Source organism: Schistocerca cancellata, chromosome 7, assembly GCF_023864275.1.
Source record: "Schistocerca cancellata isolate TAMUIC-IGC-003103 chromosome 7, iqSchCanc2.1, whole genome shotgun sequence".
Classification (NCBI taxonomy): domain Eukaryota; kingdom Metazoa; phylum Arthropoda; class Insecta; order Orthoptera; family Acrididae; genus Schistocerca; species Schistocerca cancellata.
In genome coordinates this window covers 157,201,772-157,219,201 of record NC_064632.1, presented here as the reverse complement: position 1 = coordinate 157,219,201, position 17,430 = coordinate 157,201,772, and positions in this window count along the sequence as shown.

Below are 17,430 nucleotides of genomic sequence, written 5' to 3'. Positions count from 1 at the left end.
AAACGGAATCGAAGCGGAATTTAGGTCTGAAGTATCTTTCTTGAGTTCTAGAACCTGAACCTGATAATGTTCCACATTGTCACCCAATACAAGAAATACGTGCTTACGGAATATCCGAACTAATGTGCAATTGCACTGAAGATTTCCCTGCAAACAATCGTCTGAATGTCGTTCCAAATGGAGAAACGTCTTTAGAGGCGAGACAGCTCCCAGAGTACCTCTTAGAAAGTGCGATAGGACGACATACAAACTTTCATGACAGATAACGTTTGTGAGTGTCTGAAGCAATTTGCAGACCATGAATCTGTGTACAAAAGAGTGACGTAGTGTAGAAAGTTGTATGTTTGCAAGCTTCGTCATGCGTTAGTTTATTCAGCGTGAGTCACACAAATGCTTGGGACTGCGGTGGAGGACGCTACAAGATTGGCGTTGTGCATAGCGGAGATCTTGCAATATTCCGAGAGCCCACAAATTTGTGGCGGTTGTGCGGAGTGCCTCTCGAGCGGAGATGGAATGTGTTGACATTATTTCCGTGCAGTCGAAGACACTCGGAGCAAGTAGTTAGGGCAACTGTATGCTTCAATCCGATCTTAAAAGTTCTTGGGCGAAAACGAACATTATTTAGCTTTCTATGGGTTGCTATCGAACAAAAAACGAGAGACTTGTGATCATTTTTAAAGCAATTAAAACCAGTTTGCCTGGAGCTGTGTCTGTCGTAATGGATTTTGAAATTGCTATCGTCCAGTCAGCTGGAAGTTCATTTTCTGAATCAGAGATTGTGCGCAGCACTTATTATTTTAATCAGTGTTTATGGGAGCAATTTCAGTGTTGCACCGTCGTTCCTGCCTGTATAGAAAACGAAGAAACAGTTGTCACAGGTGTCCATCTCTGACTCATTTTCCTCTGGAAATGTTGGATGATGGCTGACTGAGTATTCAGGAGAGCAAGCTCGAAAATCAATGGTTTCATGACCTCCACGAGTATTTTGTGGACCTGTGTCTCGACAGCGAGCATACACTAAGAGATGTGTGGAATTGCAGTGGAAAGCATCTTCGTAGTCACAACGTCTCTAAAAGATGGAACTGAAGAATAAATACATTAACATGAAAAGATCATTCAAGTGTATAACACATTAGCAAACAATCTTCGAGAAGAGGCAGAGTATCACAGCCACCAATCTGACAGATTAATTTTAAAGTTCGATGGGAAAAGAATAAAGAGACCAGCAATTAAGACAAGAGATTACTGAGAATGCTTTAAAAAGACTCGAAATTGACAACGCCTTAAAATCTGTACCGACGCACGGAAATTACAGTATAGAAGAAAACGTAACAACCATTGGAAATTATGTAACTACTGAAAAGAAGTTCAATGCAAGTCATCCTTATTGTCAATCTTGAAAATAAATTATTCTCGGGAAACGACACAAAGGCGGCTAAATATCTCTTCCAGTTCGTAAAATATTCTCTATTGAAGAGCCATTCCATTTCCAGGGAATCATCCCAAAGAAGGGTTCTTAGAATCAGATTCGTTTGGGTGGGCACCGAACACAAAACCGTTACAGCGGAACGCAGGGAAATGACATGTAACTACATCCAATCAGTTTCCCCCTCATAAATACGTACATCTTGTTCCAACAAATGAAACAAACATATTAAACATTATTTTATCCATGCTGGCATCTTTTTCAACCTTCCAGCATATATGAAAGCTAATTCCTTGCAACACATGTCGTAGTCTGCAGCAGTCAGTAAGATATTCGCTAATAAAGACCAACGAGACTATCTCTAAGGCCATGCCATTTATAGGGAATCATCGCGACATTCGCCTAGAGAGATTCTTAGAATCAGAATCCGAATACAAAACTGTTGCAACGGATACGCGGGCAAATAACGCGCAACTACATCCAGTCAATCTCCCTTTCATAAGTACATCTTGTTCCAACAAATGAAACACACACATTAAACATTATTTTATCCATATTGGCAGTTTTTTCACCAATTCCACATATACGAAATCTAATTCCTTGGGAGTTTTTTTAACCTCTCTACATATACGAAAACGAAGTCCTTGCAACACTTGTAGTCTGTCCCAGTCCGTAAGATATTCGCCAATGAAAACCGACAACACTATCTCAAAGGCAATGCATTTTATAGGGAATCATCGCGACATTTCCTAAAGAGACTTAGAATCAGAATCTGTATGGGTGGACACACAGAAAACAAAATCGTTGCAGCGGAAACGCAGGCAAATGACATGCAATTACATCCAATAATTCTCCTTCTCACAGTTACATCTTATTCTAACAAATGAAACACACATATTAAACATTATTTTATCCATGTTGGCAGTTTTTTCAGCCTTTCCACATGTATGAAAACTAATTCCTTGTAATATGTGTCGCAGTCTGCAGCACGCTTTGCAACACAACTAAACAGGAAACGAATTCTTTAGCGTGCCCATACGCTGCCTGCGAAAAGCCGGTTACCCCAGCAGGGGCCCCTAGGTTTCGCAGAAATTTCTCTCTGCCGGAAGTATCAAGCGCGCTGGCATTACAACCCCGGACCCACTGCTCTATATACACATAATTATATTCAAAACAAATGAATTTAAAAACGATTTCCAGAGTTTCTCGCTTTGAGCACTGGGAATTTATTAAAAAATTGGCCCTTGTAGTTACTATTGTGGAGGAGTCCCACAGTTTTCGAACGCAAGGAAAATATTTTCAGGTAAGATTAAATTTTAAATGTGAACGGTGGTGAATAATTGTTGACAGTTCAGCCAAAAGTAGCAGTACTGAAGATAGAGATAAAATTTTCGATTGTTAATGGAACGGCGCATATCTAATACACATGAAGTAATCAAGGTACCTAACAATAACTATGGACACCGTAGAAAACATAGCAAAGCTTTTCTCGTTATTGAAACGAAGACTGTTTACTAAGTCGTCGCTTGTATCCGCAGTAGAATTTCGCTAATAGCTCGTTAGCTCGCAGTGATTGCGTAGCCGCTACAGGATGCGGTCGTTGCAACACGTGGCAACTGCGCAGCGCACTGCAAGCAAATTGTCCTCGCTGCGCAGAGTCGGCTTCGCTGATATCTCGCTGTTGTCTGGCAAGCTAATTTTTAGCTCAGTATCTTCGACAAAGAATGTTAAGTGGGAATGACTGTAGATTACATTGACTGCAAATTATATTATGGATTCTGTTGTGCGCTTTCGGACTGGTTCTGCACAAAATGTAAAAAAAGTGCTGGACAGTGCAAACATTACAAACCATTTATAGTACAGAAGAGCATGCTCATCCAGCAATTGTGCGAAAATTCAAATGGAACTAGACAGGATATATTGATACTGCGCGGTTTTAAAAAGTAATTGGGGAGATAAAGCACAAAATGAAAGGAGGCTAACAAGAACGGCACGGAAAAAAGTCTGTGAAAAAGACTTAACAGTAAATGGAACGTTTATATCAAGGCGTACTCCGCTTTAATATGGAGTAGACCCCAAATATTATAGGGGCAGAGGAAGATTGGAAGATATAACGAAAGTTACCGAGGATGTGGGTTGTAATGGGGATGCACAGACGAAACGGCACAATATAGAAGAAGATGAACCATAGAAAAAACATATAGAAAGAATGATTACTTGATCCAATTTGATTTAATCTGAGAGACAAAATAACAGCGGACATAGCGTCATGTTGTCCGCACCGAAACAGTCAATGCTTTCTCTGTGCGATAGCAGTGGAAATACTATCGACGACAGTGCTGCCAAAGCAGAGCTGCTAAAACACAGCCTTCCTGAATTCCTTCACCAAAGAAGAAGAAGTAACTGTTCCAGAATTTGAATCAAGAGCAGCTGCCAACATGAGTAACTTACAGTAACTTGGAGAAGTAGAGGAACTTAGAGCAGGAGATATCCTGTGAGTAGTGGAGCAACTTAAATCACTTTATAAAAGAAAGTCTTCCGGTCCAGACCGTGTACAAATTAGGTTCCTTTCGGAGTATGCTGATGCCATAGCTCTGTACTTACAGTCATATACAATCGGTCGCTTGTCTAAAGATCCTTACCCAAAGATTGGAAAGTTGCAAACATCACACCAATACTCAAGAAGGCAGTAGGAGTAATCCACGAACTTGCATACCCATATCACTAAGGTCGATATGCAGCAGGATTTTTGAACATATATTGTGTTCGAACATTATGAATTACCTCGAAGAGAGTCAACACGGCTTTAGAAAACATCGTTCTCGTGGAACACAACTAGCTCTTTACACACACGAAGTATTGAGTGCTAATGACAAAGGAGTTGAAATTGATTCCGTATTTCTAGATTTCCAGAAGGCTTTCGACACTGTACCACACAAGCAGCTTGCAATGCAATTGTATGCTTATGGTGTATCGTTTCTGTTACGTGACTGGATTCGTGATTTCCTATCAGAAAGGCCACAGTTCGAAGTGACTGACGGAAAGTCATGGAGTAAAACAAAGTGATTTCTGACGTTCCCCGAGGAAGTGTTATAGACCCTCTGCTGTTCCTTATCTATATAGATGATTTAGGAGACAATCTGAGCAGCCGTCATAGGCTGTTTGCAGATGATGCTGTCGTTTGTCGTCTAGTAAAGCCATCAGAAGATCAAAACGAATTGCAAAACGATTTAGAAAGGATATTGTGCGGTGCGATGATTGGCAATTGACCCTAAATAATGAAAAGTGAGGTCATCCACATGAGTGCTAAATGGAATCCGTTTGGTTGCACGATAAATCAGACAAATCTAAAGGTCATAAATTCAACTAAAAACCTAGGAATTACGAGCAGCTTAAACTGGGAGAAACACATAGAAAATGTTGTGGGGAAGGCAAACCAAAGACTGCGTTATATTGGAAGAACACTTAGAAAACGCAACATATCTACTAAAGACTGCCTACACTACGTTTGTCCGTCCTCGTTTTGAGTACTGCTGCGCGGTGTGGTTCCTTACCAGATGGGATTAACGGAGTACGTCGAGAAAGTTCAAAGAAGAGCAGCATGTTTTGTATCATCGCGAAATAGGGGAAAGAATGTCACTGACATGATACAGGATTTGGGGCGGACATCATTAAAACAAAGACGCTTTCGTTGCGGCGGTATCTTCTCACGAAATTTCAGTCATTAACTTTCCCCTATGAATGCGAAAATAATTTCTGACGCTTACTTACATGGAAAGAAACGATCATCATAATAAAATAAGGGAAATCAGAGCTCGCACGGAAAGATCCAGGGTTCGTTTCCTCCGCGCACTGTTTGAGATTGAATTACTGTGAAGGTGGTTCGATGAAGCCTCTGCCAGACACTTAAGTGAGATTTGCGGAGTATCCATGTAGATGTAGATGTAGATGACTGTGCTGTATCTCTCCCTGCCATTCTAGTGCAGCCAGCCAGTACCCTCCAAGAGAAGCCCCATACTAGGTCTTTGTCCGACACAATCTCTTCAGGGATTAGTGATTCAAACATTTTGTGTCTTTTAGCCTCTAGTGGTTCGCTTTGGAATATTAAATAAGGTCCAGTTTCGTCACTCTCACCACATAGTCTACACGTAGGAGCTTCTTTCTTAATGTGCATTGTGTATAGATGTTTCCTAAAGTCCCCTTGGCCAGTAATTAATCATACCATAAGATTAATCTGTCTCCTGTTATGGCCAGGACTGTAGAACTGCTCTTTAAACATGGCTTCGGCATCTTTAGCTTGCCATATTTCTGTTTTTGGGTTTTAGTCCAAAGTCTACATACTATCTTCAAATCAAATCAAACGATTACTTAAAAATCAAAAAAGAAAAAGATGTAGACACCAAATCTACATCTTTAAATTTTTAACGCTTTTTATCTGTTAAGATGCTGTTTTTTCAGCATACGAATCAGGCCCTGCCTTTTCGCTCACATCCCTACTTTTGGAGAACCTACCTGGGAGATAATTTTCCAATAAGTAATGCGATGTACCAAGTTTGTTTCTGTGAAAGGGAATTTCCAGGAGGAATACACATCATAGTCATTATATCCTTAGGAGTGTTTTTTTTTAGAGGAAACAAAAAATATGTAAGAAGAACCCGTCATACAGTTTTTGTATGAAGAAATTAAACGGAAAATGTCTCTCCTGTTCCTACTAATTTTGTAGATATGCACATAGATGGGCGCGTACGGTGCCAGTATAGACACGATGTTGCAGCAGACTGTTGCGAACAAGTGTGTAGTTTACATGCCACTATGTCCGTGTGAAGCGAAATCATAGTATGGCATTTTTGGCCGGTAGATTCCATCTGCGGTTGTTCGGCCGCTTAGTGCAAGCCATTTTTTTTTATTTGACGCCACTTCGGCTTGGGTGTCAATGATTATGATGAAATGATGGTGAGGACAACACAATACCCAGTCCCCGAACGCGTAAAACCTCCTACCCGGCCCTGTGTTGAACCCGGCCCCCTTGCATGGCAGGCAGCCGATCTCACTATTCAGCGGACAAGAATTCGGGTTTGCGAGGTCAACAGTGTCGCAGAATCAATGTGTCCTCAAGCGTAAACAGCCGCGCAGGACGACCACGAAAGTGTTTAAGGAACGGACGTCACACCCACTCCGCAGCGCCAAATAGGGCGATCGACGATCTCTTGTGAGTCAGACCACCGCCTACTTGAGTGTGAGGCGTTTGGGACCCACATTTACCAGGACTGTAATGGAGACGAATGCATCGCGTAGGCTTGAGCAGTGGGCGCTCGACGTCACACCTAGTTCCCTTTCATGATTTTGGCCACTCAGTGTAAATCAACACAGCCGTAATTTCCTTTTACACAGTCGACTTACTTGTCTCAAATGACTGCTCGAGCCAAGTGAGTCTACTGCAGCGCCCCTGGTGCTTTATTTCTGTTCTGAGTCTAGTCTGTTTCGAGTGGTCATTTTCATTTACGCCTCAATGCTAAAACTGAGCGTGTTGTGGGAGCTGTATTTTGTGCAGTTTGCCGCCTGAATGCTGTTAGTGAGGTTAAGAGCCGGCCGGGGTGGACGAGCTGTTCTAGGCGCTACAGTCTGGAACCGCAGGACCGCTACAGTCGCAGGTTCGAATCCTGCCTCGGGCATGGATGTGTGTGGTGTCCTCAGGTTAGTTAGGTTTAAGTAGTTCTAAGTTCTAGGGGACTGATGACCTCAGAAGTTAAGTTGGTTCAAATGGCTCTGAGCACTATGCGACTTAACTTCTGAGGTCATCAGTCGCCTAGAACTTAGAACTAATTAAACCTAACTAACCTAAGGACATCACACACATCCATGCCCGAGGCAAGAAGTTAACTCCCATAGTGCTCAGGGCCATTTGAGGTTAAGATCGACAATACGTTTTTACGAAAATATCGAAAAGTAGTTTCAAAATGTAGGAAAAAGCAATGATAGTACACTTTGTTAATGAGCAGAGCAAAATTCGTAGTGGATGTTCCTGTCAGAGGCCGTGTGATAAATTCTTTAAATATCTATGAACCGGAAGAAGAGGGAAAGTGTCATCCAACCATTTCAGGATACAAACATTTATTTCATCGAGAAAATACATGCTTGCAAACACGTATAACAATGCGTATAACGCAGTAAATAGTGCATTTTTCTTTATTCTATCTTGTTTTCTTTGCTAAGTGCATCTAAAATTATTTTTGTCGTCAAATAGTTCTGACTTTTTCACTGTTAAAATAATTTACATTAAAACATGTTTATCTGTTTACGTTCTTATTTATGCATAGTATAGGTTTGCTCTCTGTAAAATGTAAATAATTTTTGGTTTCAGGTATTTCGTCTCTGTTGTAGGATAACATTAGCCAGAAAAAATACCAGGACCTTATGTAACTTTTCAGTGTTTCACAAACGACGGTATAAAAATTAAGAAGACACGAGAGCACAAATTTCGTTTTCATAATAGGACTGAGCTCGACCAGAATGGGTTAATTGCCGATGTTAGCAGACGCCGCCATAGTCTCTTGTTTCTGCACATGCGTAGTAGCCAGCATATTCGAGAATTTAGAACTCTGCGCTTGGCATAATCAGTAAGCCATTGACGTACCAGACACATTTGCGTCGTATTGGTTGCTAATTTGCAAATAGCCACGAAAGGCCCACGGATTTCCAGTAGCTAATTTTCACCAGAAATACTATGGCGTAAAAGGGTCTTAAAGCTGACAGGAAACTTGATCATTCCGAAAAAGTCTCTGTGTGTCCATCTTTTCAGAGATGAGTGTTGGACTCGGCCGTACAGTACAGAATGTCAAATCAAACACCTTTCAGCCGTCTAATTTCGTAACTCTTATTTTATTTCGCTACTAGTTTCGGCGATTTACTACGCCATCTTCAGTCCTCGATGGTTATGGTTGAAGTGATCGCTGTATCAAGCAGAAATCTACAGATACCAGTCTTTGAATGCTGGCCCCCATTTTGACCGGAACCGAAGTTGGAATCTTCCTAAACGTCGGTCAGGAGACCTGAAGATGACGTAGTAAATCGCCGAAAGTGGCAGCCAAATAAAATAACCGTATTGAAATCAGACAGCTAAAAGGTATTTGATCTGACATTGTCCCGGATATGGTTCCAGCGTCTCAGTCACTGCGCTATCTCGCTCACTTGAAATCACCATCAGTAAGAAGCCACTCAGACCATCAGAGTCTAAGTGGTGGGTTATCTGCATCTACGGCTGTTCCCTGTAATGATTGTACGGTGTGTGGTGGAGTGATACAGAAAGTACCGGAGTCATTCGCCCCCCCCCCCCCTCATCTTCATTTTCTGATAGTGGACGAGCCGGCCGCTGTGGTCGAGCGTTTTAGGTGCTTCAGTCCGGAACCACGCGGCTGCAACGGTCGCAGGTTCTAATCCTGGATGTGTGTGATGTCCTTAGGTTAATCAGAATTCCGTAGTTCTAAGTCTAGGGGACTGATGACCTCAGATGTTAAGTCCCATAGTGCTTAGAGCCATTTGACAGTGGACGAGGAATAAGATTTTGGGGTCCATTTGCAAAAGATCGACTTTCTCTACTTTACCATTGTAGCAGTTACACAAATATAAGTTTAGTCGTCTAAAAACGGTGAGAGTGTGGGGGGGGGGGGGGAGGGGGGGGGGGCACGCGGGGGTAGTTGCCCTCTTCTGGAATGCAGGATACAGACTTCTTATTCTTTATAGAATTCTTGCGCATTTTTAGAAATGGTTGTTGGTGTTGCTACTACACTTTAATGTACGAGGACGTGCTGAAAAGCAATGCATCCGATTTTTTTTGTGAGGACTCTATTACTTTTTAATAAAGAAAAGGTTATTTCTCAACATAGTCACCCCGGCGACGAATACATTTCTCCCTAAGAGAGAACAGTTTGTTGATAGAGTCACTGTAGAATGTTTGACTTGTTGATGGAGCGACAACCTCACATCTGCTTGCACCGCTTCGTCACAATCAAACAGAAGTCCTCTAAAGTGTTCTTTAAAGTTTGTGAACAGAGGAAAATCGTATGGGGCCAAGTCAGAACTGTTTGGAGGATGGTCTTTTACACGGCACACACTGAATAACATGGCCAAGATACACTGCTGACCTGTTCATCTATAGCCGGCCGAAGTGGCCGTGCGGTTAAAGGTGCTGCAGTCTGGAACCGCAAGGCCGCTACGGTCGCAGGTTCGAATCCTGCCTCGGGCATGGATGTTTGTGATGTCCTTAGGTTAGTTAGGTTTAACTAGTTGTAAGTTCTAGGGGACTAATGACCTCAGCAGTTGAGTCCCATAGTACTCAGAGCCATTTGTTCATCTATACTTCATCTATGGACCCATATGTGTGAGCCCCAAAGAAGGAACACCATTTTCTGCTCTAGAAGAGAGAGGAAAAGTGTATAATTTCAAGGTTGGTAATTTGTCATTTCTAAAACGAAGGACTTTTTCGCACTGTATGGGGTGCAACACACCGCAACATCCAGTCACAGAGTCACGCACTTAAAAATAGGCATGGTTGTACTGCAGCGTTTCAAACGGAGACTGTGAGGACCACCTTCGTCCTAGGTTTTAAGGAAGGTTCCTTATCTTCGTCTCGTCAAAGAGTAGCTCTGGGTTACACTTTACCCAAAGGACCACCCCCTCTGCTCCCCCCAAAGAAGGTGGCTCTCAAATTACATTTTGTTCAACTTTTATTATACCAGTCAAATTTAAAAAAAAACATAAAGTATAAGAAATGCATTAAATCTATTAATAATCCACTTTTATAAGCAAGAAAGTGTTATAGAAGGCGTGAAAATGAAATAACATTACTTTATAGTTCATTTCAAGTGTTTCCACTTTGAGGAGTATTAATCAATTGAAATTATCGCTAGTTATTTTTATTGACATCAAATAGAATTTCTTCATTGGATCTGATTCTTTTTTTTTTACTATTTCACATTTTTAATATTCTGTTTCAAACTAACATTATTGGACTATGAATAAAAATATCTTTTGTGAATATGTTTCCTAACTAGTTGCGTACGCTAGATTTTACTATACGAGGACGAAGTTTCAGATAGTTGAATAAAATGATGGCGTCTTTATTCATACTGATAACCCCCAAAAAAATATTTGCATATACTAATGGAATACCCTAAAATCATAACTATCAAACGTTTGAGGTACAATTCGTTCTAATGCCATATGTTCTGAAGCTCATCGAATCAGTTACATAAAAAATATCGGCTACAGAATCTTGCCCCTCTTGGATCAGTTATTGCGGACGTCCTTGAGAAGTAGGTCTTGTATGTTTCTGAACTTTAGCACTCGCAGAAATGATTTTGGCTAAGCACAAGATTTCTCCTTGTAACATCTGCCACTGTTGTTTGTTAAGCATTTACATTTCCCCCTCGACGAGGTAATCCATGACGAACAGCGCAGTTATTCTTTGAATTTTTAGATCTTTTCCATTAACCCATGATATGACCGACGAATAATGTTCAAAGACTGTTCGAACAACGGTTTTATAAGCAATCTCTTTCCTGAGTGAATTACATTGACATAGAATTCTTCCAATAAATGTAACATCTGCCTTCCTAACAGCTAGATTTAGGTAGGTTAATCGTTCCACTTTATAGCACCTGATATATGTTCCCCGATTCCTGACGTTGTAACTGAGTCCAATAACTGATCGGCGACACGAAAGGCGGACGGTACCAAGTCGTCTCCTCTATTTTCGTAAGTTTCAGTTCCTGTATGTTGAGGGTCCGCTGACAGCCTGTAGTCTAATCGTTCATCGTTTCCAAATATTTCTTCATTTAGCAACAACTCTGTAGCAACATGACCTCCCTGCAATCAAACTGCATTGTCTGTGAACAACGTAAGGAAACTATAAACGCTGTTTGCCAGGAAGGTTTCCGTTACTAATGAAGTTCTGCTGTGCCATGTGTATAACATGTTGCTTTCTAATTTATAAATTCATATACCGTACTGAAACTTCCTGGCAGATTAAAACTGTGTGCCCGACCGAGACTCGAACTCGGGACCTTTGCCTTTCGCGGGCAAGTGCTCTACCAACTGAGCTACCGAAGCACGACTCACGCCCGGTACTCACAGCTTCACTTCTGCCAGTACCTCGTCTCCTACCTTCCAAACTTTACAGAAGCTCTCCTGCGAACCTTGCAGAACTAGCACTCCTGAAAGAAAGGATATTGCGGAGACATGGCTTAGCCACAGCCTGAGGGATGTTTCCAGAATGAGATTTTCACTCTGCAGCGGAGTGTGCGCTGATATGAAACTTCCTGACAGATTAAAACTGTGTGCACTTGCCCGCGAAAGGCAAAGGTCCCGAGTTCGAGTCTCGGTCGGGCACACAGTTTTAATCTGCCAGGAAGTTTCATATCAGCGCACACTCCGCTGCAGAATGAAAATCTCATTCTGCATATACCGTACTACTTGCGTTCTTATCACCGAGGACAGATGGAATGCTTTCTTAGAAGTATAACATTTAAGATCTTGCGCCGTAACTGAACGCTGCTATTTTCACTATAAGAATAATCTGCACTGACTCTTATAGTGAAACACGTAGGCTTGCTTACTTTACTTACTTTTACTCTGTTGTCTCGTATGTCTTAAAGTTTTAGGGCGGTGAGACTGATCTGTGTCAGTTCGTCAACTTCGAGTAGAGCGTTGTTCAGATGGCTCGGAATTTCAACTGTTTCATAAGTATACTCCATTACGGCATTTGTAGCTGACAATATTGACACGTTCAGAAGGAACTGCAACATTCATTCAGTGAACACTAGACAGAAAAACAGTATGTGTTTTCGTAAACTTTCTTAACCATTGAAAAGGAAGTTCTGTTATTCATCAAGTTTCATTTCCAATAGACTTCCAGCAGAGCTGGAAAAAAAAAAGAGTGATGAACCCCAATATTCAAATCTGAGTTGAAAGGTTTAATTGAATCACACTGCTTCTGTTCTGTACAGGAGTTGAGTACTTTTCTCTGTAGTGAATTATTTCTTCTTTTTCTCTCATGGTCCCACGGAACTTCATAAATAAATAAAATACAGTATAAAAAGATACTACATGTCGGTCAGTGCGGCCTTCCACAATCCATCTGTTTGAAAACAGAATGACGTTTCCTGAAATATTTGAAGTGATGTCTTAGCTGGATCACACAGTATATATGTACATGTTGCTGATGCATGTTTGCTAATGTCAGCTTCCCATTTCCATTATGTCGTTGCCAAGATATTTTCTTATCTCCTGCATTGAGTCAGTCTAGCTGCACGTTCTACCGACTCCATTTCATTTTCATTATTGTCTCTTCACTCTAAAACCACATCTATACTATGCACCACACTGTGAAGTGCATGGCAAATGGTACCTCCCATTGTACCAGTTATTAGGGTTTCTCCGGTTCCATTAACGTATGGAATGCGGAAAGAATGATTAAACGCCAGTGTGCGTGCTGCAATTGACCTAATCTTGTCCTCACGATCCTTACGGAAGGTATACGTAGGAGATTCTGGGACATTTCTAGACTCATAATTTAAAGTCGGTTCTTGAACTCTGTGAGCAACCTTTTGTCGGAATCGCTTACGTCCGAACAAACCTGTAAACATTTGTGTTGGTCTTCTCTGTATACGTTCAATATTCCTTGTTAGTCGTGTTTGGCCCGGGTCCCACACACTTGAGCAAATTCTAGCATGGGTCGCGCGATTGACTGGTACCGAATGTGTAGACTGATTGCCTTCCTCAGTATTCTACTGATAAACCAAAGGCTACCACCTGCTTTACCCACGACTGAACCTATGTGATAAATCCATTTCATGTTTGGCATGTCTCTACAAAGCGTTGCACACAAGTATTTGTATGAGTTGGCCGATTACAACTGTGACTCATTGATGTTGTAATAATAGATTACTAAGTTTTTTTCATTTTGTGTAGTGCACAACTTTACGTTTCTGAACATTTAAAGCAAATTGCCAGTCTTTGCACCACTTTGAAATCTTATCAACTTCTGACTGCTTATTTATGCAGCTTCTTTCAGACAGTACTTCATTACAGGTAACTGTATCATCTGTGAAAAGTCCAAAATTACTATTCCTTTCGTCCGCAAGGCTATTAATATTCAATATCAACAGCAAGAGTCCCCACACATTTCTCTGAGGCACACCCGAAGTTGCTTCTACATGTATTGATGACTCCCCATCCAAAATAACTTTATTCTGTTCGCCTGATTCATTTGTTTATTATTCTGTCTTTCTTTGTAATTTCTGTCTTGACTTATCCTGTCATGTCTTGTTTTATGTTTATCGTATATATGAGTGTAAATATTATCCGTCTTTTTCAACTGAAAGTTACATCTCGTAACAGAATATTTATACTTAAAAAATTATTTTTTTATTAGGCTACCGATGACGTCTAATGCTTATCAGATTGGCAGTACTATTTTTTACCACTAGTCAAACATATATAAATGTAATTTTGTTAAATGAATGCATGGTTGGAGACTGTGGCTGTTATGCAAAATAGATTGTTGATGGTGTTCAGTATCCAGACAAAAATTGGTTTTAAGTTACTTTATTCAAAAAATGTCGTTTACTTTATTCAAAAAGTATCGTTACCGGTTTCAAATTTATACGATTCGTTATCAGACAACTTTTACGCTTTCGTCAAAGTATACGATGCATTGGTTTATTAGTGATTTGCCCTAGGACAAATAATTATTCACAGTTACAAGCGTATAATAAAGATAGCTGCACTACTAACTTGTGTTAGAATGCAACTTTCATGAAATGTCGCCTGGAACATTGTTGCCACAGTGTTCCTTCCCCGAATTATAATCGTAACGCTGGTCATAATAATGCAGACCGACGTGTGTGATTGTGCAAAAACAACCATCATTACGAATACGATTCGTTGGAGGTAAACTGTGACAGTAAATGTTCCAGACGGATATTTCGTGTGAGTTGCATTCTGACACACGTAGGTTGTGCAACTACCTTTACATGCTTGTAACTGTGAATAATTATTTGTCGTGATGCAAGCCACCAATAAACCTATGCATCATATCTTTTGACGAAAGCACGAAAGTTGCTTGATGATGAACTGTATAAATTCGAAACCGGTAACGGTACTTTTTGAACGAAGTAACCTAAAACCAGTTTGTGACTGGTTGCTGTCCACCATCAATAAAAAAATACATAAATATGCTGGAAGTGACTAGCGCCTCCCATAGCGATGTGAGTCTTAAAACACAGAAGTCTCCTGCATGTTTTCTTAGCTGTGGACGTGCTTCGCGAATTTCGTCGTGGCTATTCACGGCTGTTCCGCAACCCGTATTGACTCAGCGCCCGGCGAGTACTGCGCAGTTGCCGCCACGCGCACGACGCACTGCATTTTTCTGGTTTCTTCAAGAGCAGTACTTTGATCGTGCATCCGGAAAAGCGATAGAATATGCCCACGGCCTGTCACACCTGTAGATTATTCCCACAATATTCACAAACTTCTGTTTCGTCTGTGTCTTAGCGAGGTCGTGAATTCTCTGGAAAACGAGGGTGTGGAGAATTCTTTCTTGGTAGGCGCATTAGGCTGACCTTCGAGCAACCAAAGATTTCTTGTTGTTATTATGTTAGAGGATCTTACGAAGTGCACTATAAAGCTCTGCAACGTGAAGCTCCAAGTGCGTAAATCAAAAAAAGTTTTCGCTGGCTATGTTGAAATATGTTTGCGTTATTCTTTTAATTTTGATTTATCAGTACCCCCTAAAGGAACCGGCAGAGTTAGCTACGACAGGTGAGACAAATACTGAACAGATTCCCGCATGGAGCACATGGTAATAAGCACCCGTGGCGCAGAAAAACAACTGAAAGAGGTGAAAACAAGTAAGTTACCAGGTCCGGATGAAATCCCAATTCGCTTTTTCAAAGAGTATTCTACAGCGTTGGCCCCTTACCTAGCTCTCATTTATCGCGAATCTCTCGCCTAACGCAAAGGCCCTAACGACTGGAAAAAGGCGCAGGTGACTCCGGTTTAATAACAAGGGTAAACGAACGGACCCGCAAAATTACAGACCAATATCCCTAACTTCGGTTTGCTGCGGAATCCTTGAACACATTCCCAGCTCGAATAAAATAAGTTTTCTTGAGATCGACAATCTTATATCCACGAATCAGCATGTTTTTAGAAATAATCGCTCATCTCAAACTCGGCTTGCCTTTTTTCCACTCGATATACTGCGAACTGTGGATGAAGGGCAACAGGCAAATTCCATATTTCTAGATTTTCGGAAAGCGTTTGTCACTGTGTCCCACTGCAGGCCGTTGAGGAAGGTACGAGCATATGTTGTCCTCGACGGCGAGTGTTCATCAGAGACAAAGGTATCGTCACGAGTGCACCAGAGAAGTGTGATAGGACCGCTGTTATTCTCTGAATACGTAAATGATTTGACGGACACGATGGGCAGCAATATGCGGTTGTCTGCTAATGGTACTGTGGTGTGCGGTAAGGTGTCGAAGGTGAGTGACTTTAGGAGGATATAACATGACTTACACAAAATTGAAACTTCTTGGCAGGTTAAAACTGTGTGCAGGACCGAGACTCGAACTTGGGACCTTTGCCTTCCTCGGGCAAGTGCTCTACCAACTCAGCTACCCAAGCACGACTCACGCCCCCTCCTCACAGCTTTACTTCTGCCAGTATCTCGTCTCCTACCTTCCAAACTTTACAGAAGCTCTCCTGCGAACCTTGCAGAGCTAGCACTCCTGAAAGAAAGGATATTGCGGAGACATGGCTTAGCCACAGCCCCGAGTTCGAGTCTCGGTCCGGATCACAGTTTTAATCTGCAAGGGAGTTTCATATCAGCGCACACTCCGCTGCAGAGTGAAAATCTCATTCTGTTAAACAAAATTTCTAGATGGTGTGATGAATGGCAGCTAGCTCTAAATGTATAAAAACGTAAGTTTATTCGGATGAGTAGGAAAAACGAACCCGTAATGTTCAGATGCAACATTAATAGTGTCGTACTTGACACAGACATGTTGTTTAAATATCTGGGCGTAAAGTTGCAAAGCGATATGAAATGGAACGAACATGTGAGGTTTGTGGTGAGGAAGGCGAATGGTCGACTTCGGTTTATTGGTGAGTTTTGGAAAAGTGTGGTTCATCTGTAAAGGAGACTGCAAATAGGACTCTAGTGCGATCTATGTTTCATTATTGCTCCAGTGTTTGGGATCCGTACCAGGTTGGATTAAAGGAACACATCGAAGCAATTCAGACCTGGGCTTTTAGTTTTGTTACTAGAATCTCTTCACGATTTTATTACCGATATGGTTTTATTCCGTTCTTCTGACCGCCTCTTGACAGTTTTCTTTTTAATCTTCTCTCGTTACTAAAGTTCCAAAGGATAGACGATTTGTTATGAGTTCTGCCGTTATGTTCATGCCTTGCAAATTTTCCATAGTTTCTCCTAACCATCTAATTTTGGCCTTCTTTGAACCAATAATGTTGAGGTGCCTATTGGTGAGTCTGTTTTTGCCAATTCTTTGAATATGGCGATGAATTTCAAGCGTTTCTAGCGCAAGGTGTTACAAATGTTATCTATTTGCGTGTAGAAGGCAGATTCCTCATCTTCATCCAAATTTCATTTCCTTATGCGAAGCCACATATTTTTCTAACAATTTCTCGCTTCTGTCTGCTGCAAGAGAGTACTTTTCTTTTGCTAGAAAGCATTCGTTGTTAATTTATTAACTCCTCATCCAATCTTCGCAAGTGGTCGTGAATAAAGCACTTAGTAAAGCAAAGATTAAGAGAAAAAAAATCACAAGCTGTACCAATACACCTTGAACGCGCTATTAACCACTTTTTATCCAGTGGCTCTACAGTTGTGTGTAGACTAGTTGGCGTCAGAACATTCTCACAAAGAATTCTTGACGTGGCAGAAAGCTGACGTTCTCTACCATTTTGTTTACTTGATGTGAATT